Source organism: Mus pahari, chromosome 18 (genome assembly GCF_900095145.1).
Source record: "Mus pahari chromosome 18, PAHARI_EIJ_v1.1, whole genome shotgun sequence".
Classification (NCBI taxonomy): domain Eukaryota; kingdom Metazoa; phylum Chordata; class Mammalia; order Rodentia; family Muridae; genus Mus; species Mus pahari.
This window is the reverse complement of record NC_034607.1, coordinates 17,919,591-17,929,016: the sequence shown is the minus strand read 5'-3', so window position 1 is coordinate 17,929,016 and position 9,426 is coordinate 17,919,591.

Here is a 9,426-nt window from a genome sequence, read left to right as displayed (position 1 = left end):
AAGAAAGGAAGGAAGGAAGGAAGGAAGGAAGAAAGCAAGCAAGCAGGCTGAGCAAGCCATGAGGAGCAAGCTAGTAAGCAGCACTTGCCCGTAGCCTTTGCATCAGCTCCTGTCTCCAGGTTCCTGTCCTGTTGAGTTCCTGTTCCGAATTCTTTGAGTGATGGACTGGGATGTGAAAGCCCTTTCCTGCTCATATGGCTCTTGTTATGGGTTCAGCGCAGCAGTGGTGACACTGGCTAAGACAGGTTAGGTCAGTACAGCCTTCGTTGTCACCTCAGACATTTTGTGCTCCCAGAGTCTATGTTCTTAACCATACAGCATTCTGGGGTAAAATTAGCTGCAGTGTATAAACCTTACAACTCACAGATAAGGAATATGGGAAGAGGCACATAGCACAAAATGGCTAAAACCAGGAGCTAGCAGACCTGGCCCGTCCACAGGAAACCCGTCTTAATTCCCCTGGAAAAGAGAATCCTGGAGCCTCGACGAAGCAAGGACACACGGAAAAGGACTAGGAAGCCTGGTTCAGGAGCTTTGTAAGCTGACAGGAGCATTGTAAATGGCCACTCAACTGCCCTTCGAATTCATTTAGGTTTTCCTGAACCATATCGTTCAGCTGTGGAAGGATTTCTCCGCCATGCATTCCCTCTGAGACCACCAACTTCCAGGGATGCATATGCGGGGGTTTATAAATTTGCTTTCAAGGGCACCACAGGAAGAATATACAATTTATCACACATTGATTTGTTCCTAAGAAAGAAAGAAAGAAAGAAAGAAAGAAAGAAAGAAAGAAAGAAAGAAAGAAAGAAAGACAGGAAGGAAGAAGCATAAGATTCTGTATAAGTTAAAAGAATCATCTGAAGAGGTAAGGATTGATTTTTCTGTGAAGTCTTTCTTAAACTGCCTTTTACAGACCAGCAGGGGTCCCCCACACTTCCCAGGGGCTCCTTAGAGCCATTCTTCCTTCTCATCCTTCATTTGGAGGTGAGGGAGGGCTGGGAAGGCTCCGCCTCCACCTTCATTATCTATTCAGGGAGCACAGCTCGCTCTGCTCTCCAGAGTTGCCAGAAATGACATGCACCAGCAATGGTGAGCCAGGAGGTACAGACAGGACATCTGTGTGCTAGCTAGCGGGTGGTCCTAGAGTAAGTCTCCAGTCAGAAGCCTTATGAGTAGCGATCTGCCACAGGGCAAGCTCCGGGCCACTTGATAAAGAGGAGAAGCCTTCTGGTGGAAGGAGCCATGTTACTAATGGTCCATGGATGCTTTCCTCCGTAAGGGAAAAGACACTGGGGAGAAGAAACATAACTTTCTTCCATGGAAAGGCAATTTTTTTAAAAAAGGCTGAGCAAAAGCAAAAAAATTAGACCAGCACTGCTTAATGGAAATAAAATACAAAACACATTTGTGATTTTAAATTTTCTAATAGTCGTATTTAAAAAAAAAAAAAGATCAAAAGAAATGAGTGGAATTTGAGTAATGCATCATGCTTATAGTCAATGCATTATCATTTAACACATAATCAATATAAAGACATTTACTAATGATGTCATTAACTTATTTTATTCATAGTAATCTCTGTATTCGGAGGTGCATTTTACACATACAGCTGTTGTCACAAAATACAGCTCTTGCTTCAAAGAGGCTAAGAGTCAAATAACTGTGACCAGAAACATGATTCAGCTATAAGATGAGAGAGAGAGAGAGAGAGAGAGAGAGAGAGAGAGAGAGAGAGAGAGAGAACACCCAGAGGCATCTAGAAGAGTCAAGAGCAGAAAAAGAAAAAGAAAGCAGGAAACTAAACATGGCCAGCAGACTGGACAGGGGCAGACTCTGTGGGAGACTCGAGAGCAGCAGGGCCCAGAGAAAACATAGTGAGGGATACGAGAGCGAAGTCTGTACAGAGAGGGAACCCAGGGAGACCAGCAGGGTTATATTGGGGCAGGGAGCCTGGGAGCTGAGGAAGTTTAGGGTAGAGGAGGAGGTGGGAAGGGCTAGGATGCTGGCATGGACTCCTATGTGAAATGTGCAACAGGGACTTGTGAAACTGGAGAAGCCCGGAGGCCAGCATGAGCTTTCATATGTGTCTTAGTCAGGGTTTCTATTCCTGCACAAACATCATGGCCAAGAAGCAAGTTGAGGAGGAAAGGGTTTATTCAGTTTACACTTCCACACTGCTGTTCATCACCAAGGAAGTCAGGACTGGAACTCAAGCAGGTCAGGAAGCAGGAGCTGATGCAGAGGCCATGGGGGGATGTTCTTTACTGGCTTGCCTCCCCTGGCTTGCTTAGCCTGCTCTCTTATAGAACCTAAGACTACCAGCCCAGAGATGGCACCACCCACAAAGGGCCCTCCCCCCTTGATCACTAATTGAGAAAATGCCTTACAGCTGGATCTCATGGAGACACTTCCCCAACTGAAGCTCCTTTCTCTGTGATAACTCCAGCTGTGTCAAGTTGACCCAAAACTAGCCAGTACAATATGGTAATAGGAACCTCAGGTAACCATTTGTCCCTTCTGTTAGATAAGGAAAATGACTCCTTTTGGGAGACAGAAACCAGTTTCACATGTTCCTGCGGAATGCTGGCTTTTGCCTACCTGCCAGAAATCTTCCCATACTGTAGGCTGAGCACATTGGACTGCCTTTTGGGATTGGGGGAGCAGGTCCATGATCTTCTATAGTTATAAAACAAAAGAGCTTCATGAATCAAGTTACTAAGTGAGTTAACGGAGATCTCAGGTTAAATTGACTAATTCCACGGAAGGGAAATCTCTGGCAAAGGTTTCAGGTGCTGTCTGATGACATTTCTAGCTTTAGGGTTTTCAAGATCTAAGTTAAAACATCTTGAACATATTACATAATAGTCACAAATGTAAGGGTCCGTGAATCGCCAAAGAATGACACCCCCGACTCAAATAGTAGGTAAAGGCAAAGAATATTTAATTCTGCAGAAGTCCAAGATGCTAGGGTCTCCCCATTACCAAGACAGAGAGACCACCAACGAGTTTGCAGACCTGATTTAAAGCACACTAGGGAATTCCAGGGTAGGTGACCTCTATGTTAATCTGTCAGGCCCATTTCTAAGGACATTCCATTACTGGGGTGTCAGGGCTGGAAACTTACTGGGGAGGTCTAGAAACTGTTGCTGACCCATTGTTCTTACCTCAGGTCAGGTGATGGGTTGGCTTCTGAGGTTGTAAGTTCTTGGAAACAGAGTTTTAGGCCTCATCTCCTTAACTGCCAGTTTGAAGCCTGTCATGGGATCTGCCTAGCCTTCTCAATAATGATAGCAGGGCACATATAGGGATTGATGATAAATAGCTATTAAGGGAACTGAAGATAGCTCAAGGTCTAGAACATTTCATCTCTTCAAAACTTCCAAGTTCTTATCAGACTGTGTGATCTTTAACTCAGGTGTGGCTTCTGCTGAGAACCACAGCTCCCATAGCAGATGTCAAGGGCTGTATTGAGGGCCCCCCAAGGCGCTGGGACAGACCAGAGACAGATGCCAATCACGGTCCCTGCAAGGGTGCCTCTCTGGGGACTGACCTTCCTTCCATCCACTCTTTGATAATCGAGTTTGCGGAAACAAACCAACCATAGAATGACAGAAATAAAGGAACCCAAGCTTATTAATGCGCAAGGACACAGGAGTCAGGCTGAGCATGAAAGTCAGACAAGTCATGATGACTGAGGCTGAAGGATTCTTTATGAGGAGGCCAGAAGTGAGGCCACACCAACGTCAGAGAGGTCAATGATTTATAGGAGACATGGTCCAGGCAGATAGAAGAGACACATCCTGGAACAAAGTCCACCAAGGATCTATGGGTATCAGCTCTCCTCTTGTCTTCTGCCTGATAACCTTCTGGAAGGTCAGTCTTTGTGACCTTGACACAGATAAAGGAGCTTCAGAAATGATCCTTTGTCTTTACTTCAGGAGAGAAGGACTGACTGAGAGCCACAGCCCCTGAAACGGGCTTGTTAATTACGAAGACCCACGTCCTGCTCCATTTCCCGGCATTGTTTTCTGAGCCCCACCATGTTGCTTTACTCAGCTCTTAACAATAAGATCCAGGGTTTCTAGAAGCATGATGTATAATTCCGCATTACCTCAGCTTTCTCTCAAGTATAGAGCAAACACTGTGAATACAGAGTTCACTGTTAACCCAAGTCCTTAAGTCAACATCTGGGCCCTGGGAGTACACAGACACACAGACACATACAGACATATAGACACACAGACACACACACACAGACACACACACACACACACACACACGCACGCACACACGCACGCGCGCACGCATGCGCGTGCACACAGACACACACACCTGGCCACATTAGGAGAAAAAAAATAATGAGACCCACTGGCTTATCCAGCCAAGTCTGCCTTCAGGCTCCTGCATAGGCTTAGGTCTGAACAGAAAGTGAAAGATAGTCATGAACTGTCAGGATGTGGCCCGTTGATGACCCTTCACTGTCCCAGTGACACTCTCTCCTGAAAGATAGACGAACAATTTGTCAGAACCTCATGAAATCCCTTGTTGGGAGACAAGTTCCTTCTTTCTCTTCCTCTTCTATTTCTTTCCCCATGAGACTCCTCAGAAAAATGCAATTCCTTGGGTCCTCTAGTCCCAGTGGCCAAAGGAAAGCACGAGGCTGGAGGCTGTCTTTCCTTAGAGAATCCGATCCCACCAGGGCAGTGATAATTTACAGCCTGGTGTGAACTATTCCTATGTTTGCAAGCAGTGTTTAGAATTTAGTGGGTGATTTATCTGTCTGTAGGGTTTATTTAAGTACTAAATACTAGTCTTTCATATTGTTTGTTTTTCTTTTAATATTTCTGAGACAAGGCCTTGTGTATCCATGGCTGGCCTTGAACAAGGCCTTGTGTATCCATGGCTGGCCTTGAACAAGGCCTTGTGTATCCATGGCTGATCTTTCTGCTTCTACCTCCTAAGTGCTTATAGGTATTAATAATGTGCTCATAGGATTACAGGCGTGAGCCACCAGGCCTGACCAGTCTGCAAATTTTTATGTTATTTATATCTAAATGTCTTGTTTTTGAAGTGATCTCCATACATTTACATCTAACCATCTATACAACTCCAGGCAAAAACACATCCCATACAACAAATCCAATACTAATTTTTTATATCTTTCTTTCTCTCAAAGAAAGCCTTGTTCTTCCTTTCCTTCCTTCCTTCCTTCCTTTTTGAAACTGAGTACTGGTCCATAGCCCAGGCTGACCTGGAACTTCCCATCTTCCTACTTTAGCCTCTTGTGTGCCAGGATAGCGGATGGATGTCATCACTCCCAGGATAGCGGATGGATGTCATCACTCCCAGTCTTGGTAGTTTTACCTTTGAGTAGCTCAGATAAGCTTTTGAAATTTAGATCTGTGCTTCTTTCACACCATACATCTGTTGTGCCAATATTTTTGGCTCTATCTTTTTTAATTTTTTAAATTTATGTAATTATTATTATTATATTAATATTATTCTATCTAAGTACACTGTAGCTGTCTTCAGACACTCCAGAAGAGGGCATCAGATTTCGTTACGGATGGTTGTGAGCCACCATGTGGTTGCTGGGATTTGAACTCAGGACCTTTGGAAGAGCAGTCGGCGCTCTTAACGACTGAGCCATCTCACCAGCCCCGGGCTCTATCTTAAAGTACATCCAGAATTCAAACACTTTTTACCAGCCTTCCTGGGGTTGGTTCAGAACACACTACCCTGACACAATGCCTTAGCATTAGTGAAAACAGAAAAGTAATCCTCACTTTCCCCCTCCTTCCCTACAGGAACTATAATGTCTACGAAGATGGCTTGGGTTGGTTTTTTTTTGTCACTCTCCTTCACCATAGCAGATCACATGACCCTCATTCAAGAGGCACATTTCCTGTAGCCAGGTGACAAGAACACCCTATTCTTTTAATCTTATTCTCTTCCTGTTGCAAAAAAGAAAAGAAAAAAAGCATAGGTTAGATAATTCATGAACAACAGATTGAGTAGTTTAGCTGACAACTCTAAAGGTTGGCTTTCAGTCCTATTTCTCCATGACAGTCCACACTTCATTAAGACTGAGCATAATAAAAGTATCCAAGCTGGGGCTGGAGAAATAGCTCAGTAGTTAAGAAAGAACACTTGCTGCCATTGCAGAGGATGTAGGTTTAGTACCCAGCTCTCGCGTGGTTATTTATAAGCACCTAACTCCAGTTTCAGGGGATACGATACCCTCTGAAGACATTCTTCATCAGAATGCCCCATCACGACCCATCCACTCATCAAGGCTTACTCAAGTCTCCCGTCTAAGGAGATCAGTTTAACTCTGCTCTTCCAAATCAATTTTCCTTCTCTATATTCCCAGTGCTATCCAGTCTACTTCCCCCCATATGTCCATGAACACTCCTCCCTCATCTATCCGCACCCCTTCCCTCACCCAAAGGATGGCCTATGGTATGAACCCGATAAATATTTATTGAATGAAGAAATTTCTGCTATGAAAAATGATGAACACTGGCAAAACTTCCAATAGTTTAAAAATATTTATTTTCTTCCCATGCCATCCACAGAAAACTTATGGGCAATTTTTTTTTTCAATTTTGTAGCATTGTTATAGCCAAATGCAGATTTGATTCTTTGCAAATTTGTGAAATCAGTACGTTTACTTAGGCATCTTGTCTTTTTTGACACCATGCCCTGATCTCTACTGTTTTCTCATCTATGTTTATGGAACTTTAATTTAGGGCATTAGCATGTACGCAACAGAAAAATGACAGACATGTTCCTTGTCCTCATCATTCAGTGCCTCACCCACCAGGCAATATGTGGTCACCAAATACTTGAATACTCCAACGCAACAGGTGCAAGTGAAAAGGAGAATTTTTTATATTATTTAATTGTGATGGGTTTACATTTAAATGGCTACCTGTGAATAGTGGCTTGTACATGGGGAAGAGCAGCTCCATCCTTAAGTAATATATCTTAAGCCTATGCTTGTTGTCTTACCAAACTGGCCTGACACTCACCTCCTTGGTCATTCTGTGAGTGAGCAAGAGACCCGTTCAAGTCACCTCCTCTCTTGAACATGGGAAGGTTTTGCAGAAGAAATGACTTGTTGAGAGTCAAATTCTACAGCAGATAGATGCAAAGTTTTTAATTAAACTAACATGGGGGAGGACTCTGGAGCAAGGCGGGCAGATCCCCCATCGCTTTTCCACACTTCACTGCCAGCTCGAGCAACGATCACAGAACTGCTGCTCAGTCTCTCGGGCACAGCCCACAGAGCTATCATCACCTCCGTTTCCCAAATGAAGAAACTAAGCTGTCAAGAGCATCGCTTCCCTACAGCACCACTTTCCAACAGCTCACCCAAGTCACTAACAGTTTGTGTGGTCCCAGGGCCAGGCTGTGTGTGCCATATTACCTCCTTTCCCACACCCAAGATCCTAGATATTCTTAAAATAGGTGAAAGGCCATTTAAGAGCATCTCTCGGCAGCACTGCTTCTAGTACACATCAACACTGTGTACACACAGAAGATGAGGTAGCTTCAAATCGCCAAGCAAAGCTGACTTGCGTATCACTCATTAAATTATTGACCTTATTAATAAAAGGATGTGTGAGCCGGGGCATCAGAGACTCTAATCTTGCAGCACAAACACTTCTGCCCACGTGCCACCATCTTGCTATGGTTCTGTGAAGGGGGCACAGATGCTATCCTAAGTCTTAATTTTCACTCAGCTCTTGCTAAAAGTGTGAATATAATAATTCATCACCGTAGTTCATAGCAACAAGGAATCCGCCCCACCCCCAACCTGGAGCATCCGACCCTACCACAGGATCTTTCCTTCTCTACCCAGCAGGGGAGCCCAGCACTTTATAATTACCCTTTTAATGAAGAGCAGAATTCTCCCTTGTTTTAATCTTGCATTTCATTTCCACAGTAATTTGACGGGCATGCAGAAGAGGGCATGCGAGAGGAAATGTAAACAGTACTCATTTATCACAGCTTTAACTTGGACCAGATCTCCCCCTAATCCAATTCTCAGCAGCACAGTTTATGCCATCTAGCAGTAAACACTAATAAAGATCATCTGCGGGAGACAGGTTAGTGCTCCTGGGGATGGGTTAGTGCTCCTGGGGACAGGTTAGTGCTCCTAGGTATCCCTTTGGGGACTAGGGCAAAGCCCCAACATGCTCATAGTATGCCAAATAATTGTAACCAGTGACAAAAGTTTGGTTTAAAACTATATAGTTTAAAAGATGTGTTCTTCCAACAATTTAGGTGACTACTACACCCAAACATCACAGCCATATCCATCCTTGACCTGGTTACTCCCTGAACTAACAACAAGCCTTTATAACCAGAGGGCAGAAGGAAAAAGGAGTTCCCATAAATACCCTACTCTGGTAATCTTCCTAGTTGTCCTTTCAATAACCTGACTAACTCACAAACTTGAAGGCTTAGCCTAGGGACCTCTTTGGGGGCTTTTATTATACCTACCACATATCCCAGTTCTGGTAATCTACTCTCTGCGACCAAAACCCTACTGTCATGGTTATTGTTAGCTATCAACTTGACACTCATAGGAAAAGGGAAACAATTGAATGATCGCCTCCCATCAGATTAGACTGTGGGCATCCTGCTTGTTGATTGACATAGGAGGGCCCAGGCCACTATAGGCAGGACCACCCTAGGCAGGTAGGACTGGACTGTGTATGAAAGGAAGCTGAGCGTGAAACTGGAAGCAAGCAAATGAGCAGCAGTCCTCCATGGACTCTGCTTCAGTGTCTACCTTCAGGTTCCTGCCTTAAATTCCTGCCTTGGCTTCCTTCAGTGATGAAATAATTCCTTTCCTCCTTGAGTTGCTTTTGGTGGGTGATTTATCACAGGAGCAGAACTCTTCGTGTCTTCACCACTTTCTTCTACCCAGTTGAGTCTTCTGATCATCTACACTCTTGTCTCCACACACTCGCAATTCCCTTGTCCCCATTTTTCTTCATATATATATATGCCACGCCTACAGTGGTGGCTCACAACAGGCCTGAAAACCTGAATGAGTCCTGAGGAAAAGAGTCTCAAGGAAATTCAGCCTCCTGGAGTCCTGGCATTTCCAATAATCTATATACAGGAACCCTATCCGCATGTTAGTATGGTGTATGCTCTTTCTCAGTATTATTAATGCCTCTAAAGATTGAATTTTTACCATAGGTAAAGTTCCCACCAGTCAGTGTTCCAAAGTCCAAAAAATTCCTTAAAGCTGGGAATTCAGTATTTACCAAGGCCTAGGAAATAGGGGGGTTGTGGTACTGCATTATTCATGAGAAGATCTGCTAGTGTGGAACCCCCCTGGTGCTAGTTTTCACAAGGCTCAAAGGAGAAGCACAAATTGTGACTAGGGTGTGAAATCCTTACCTG